Source organism: Oryza glaberrima, chromosome 7 (genome assembly GCF_000147395.1).
Source record: "Oryza glaberrima chromosome 7, OglaRS2, whole genome shotgun sequence".
Classification (NCBI taxonomy): domain Eukaryota; kingdom Viridiplantae; phylum Streptophyta; class Magnoliopsida; order Poales; family Poaceae; genus Oryza; species Oryza glaberrima.
Window position 1 is genome coordinate 22,458,536 of NC_068332.1, and position 2,365 is coordinate 22,460,900.

General features: G+C 42.1%; 1 long non-coding RNA gene across 1 annotated transcript; it reads right to left on the reverse strand.

The window, feature by feature from the left end:
* Positions 1 to 1,158: 1,158 nt before the first annotated feature.
* LOC127779985 (uncharacterized) lies at positions 1,159 to 2,141 on the reverse strand. Its single transcript, XR_008018758.1, has 2 exons — positions 2,054 to 2,141; positions 1,159 to 1,622 (listed from the first exon to the last, which is right to left on the reverse strand). It is a non-coding gene; the product is annotated as an uncharacterized LOC127779985 (long non-coding RNA).
* Between the last annotated feature and the right edge of the window lie 224 nt (positions 2,142 to 2,365).

The window sequence follows — 2,365 nt, forward strand, 5'->3', positions numbered from 1 at the left end:
TATTCTGGAATAATTTTTAGTTCAATGGATATGAAGGATAGAAGAAATAAAGTATTTTCTACTACTCTACCCACTCGTAGCTTGACAATTCCTCCCCAACCAGTGGTGCAACCTGCTCCTCCTGCTGATCTGAAAGGGATCTTCGTATTGCAAGTTTTGATGCACCCGAGCCAAATCTTACTTTTTTTAGTAAAGCCTTATGATGTTTTCAATTTATTAAGGGAAGGGGCTTCTTTGCAAAGAAAAGGGATAGCGCTAGGAATATCAATAGCTCGAAGACGGTGAATCTAGAATAGAGGCCGGGTGGGGAAGCAAAAGATGCAAGAGAGCCTTTTTCCGGGAAGGAAGGGACGGCCGAGAACGATGTCCTTTCTCGTGCCTAATGCCTAAGCGGGAGCGCCCCTCTGTCTGCTACTTTACACTACTCCTTGAACTGGACTTGAGGCTCTCCTCGAAACTATTCCGAAGTTTTGAATTCCATTTCTATGGATAGGTTCTAAGCATATGAGAGAAAGGCGGCTCTTTCTAAGAGACGGGAATGTAAATAGAAAACATCCCCTGGGAAAGCCTCACGGCCTGGTGGTCGGCTCTTTCGTTCTTGGTTGGCTCTCTCTATTGTTGTTTGTAGATCGTGCGTCCTGCGCATTGATCCGGCAGCGAGACCCGCCGGAAGAAGAGTAGACTTACTACTTTTGCAAATCAAAGAAAGAATTTAAACAGACATCAATCATCTAATCTGAATTCTTTGACAATTAATAGATACCTATCATAGAAAAACCTTTCTCCAAGGAAGCTTGCTTCTTGTTCCAGATTTGATCTGATCCTAAAATAGTCCTCGTCATTAAAGGAAATTGTGCTTCTTCAGTTCTACATTAAAATTGTGAGTAGATTCTTCAGTTTTAAGCTGAGAAATCTTGGATCAAGACATACAAGGCAGCATTGGTCAAACATAGGACTACCTAGGCTAGGTCATTCATTGCTTGGTCCGCTATATTCGTTTTGTCTTCTAGTTCTCCACAGGGACTTCCTACTACTCCGCCGAATCTCTCATCTGAGAAAGTAGGTCACCTGAGTCGGGTTTACCTGTGGAATCTAATGCATTAGGGACAGAATCCCAAGACGACGTTGCTTGAGCAAAGATTAACTCAACCACTCCAATTCAAAACCCTAACCAAATTCATTGGACTCGATTTTTAGATTGAATACAAAAAGGGAGAATCCATAGCTTTGCCTACTAGGCTTTTTCCTGCTCCTGTTACAACTATGGTTGCCACAGTGCCCATGATTCCTGCACCCCCGAATGCCCCTGCTCCGAACAACTTTGCGCGTGTTGATTCTGCCTTTGTTTTTTGCACTCCTACCCCAGAAGAAGCTCCTCCATTGCTCCTGCAGCCACTGTTGTTCCTTGTGTTCCAACCCCTGCTTGTTGTGCAGGCCCAGAGGGTGCACCTCCGGCAGTCACTCCTGGACAGCTCTCGTGGATGCTGAATTTGCAGGGGGTGCAACGGTAGCAACTGATAGCACCGGGTTGGTTGCATAAGTTGCAAGTAAATGGATATTTGAGCTTCATCTTTCGTAGTTGGTGTTCTGGGTGCGAGGAGTGGGTGATGATGCTCGCCATCCTAGCTTGGAGATGCAAAAGATGTTAAAAATTTTGTGCTAGTTTTCTTTATCTTTGAAAATAATGTCAGTATATATAAAGCAAGAAACATGTATTTGCTCTCTGAGATGAAAAGCATTCAACGTATGTAGGAATTTTTTTTAGCCCGAACAAGTCTTATTAGATATAAAAGCAATTTTATATTTCTTGAGAAGGTATCATGAGGTACCCACTTTTTCTATTGCAAATTTGGTACCTCTTGGTATCTAGGTACTAGGAGGTGCCAAATTTTACACTAAATTTTTGGTACCTCATGGTGCTTCCTCAAGAACAGTAAATTTGCTCCAAGTAATATGCTTGTATATATGAAAATATGAAAGAATTAGTTCATGCTTTGACTCTATGAGGCATTACTAAACAAACTAATTTGCATGCAAATTGTGAAAAATTTACCTAACTTTGTCGCAAAGACGCGCGGAACCAACGACCAAGAGCCTCGAAGACGAACCCAAAGGTATGTATAACCTTAGGATTGGAGAAGAACGACACACGATGTCTATGCTAGCTTGCTACTACGAAGAGTCTTTTATAGATGCATACTTTTGAACAAGTCCGCAATAGGAGAGACAAGTAGGCTATATAATTAGGAGTAGAACGTATGCTCCAGTGGGCGTTGTTAATTGTCAACTGCCAAGTTGCCCAAGATGCTAGGCCAAGAGGTTAATTATAGCAAATTGATTGATTGCTAGTTGACATCTTAATTCA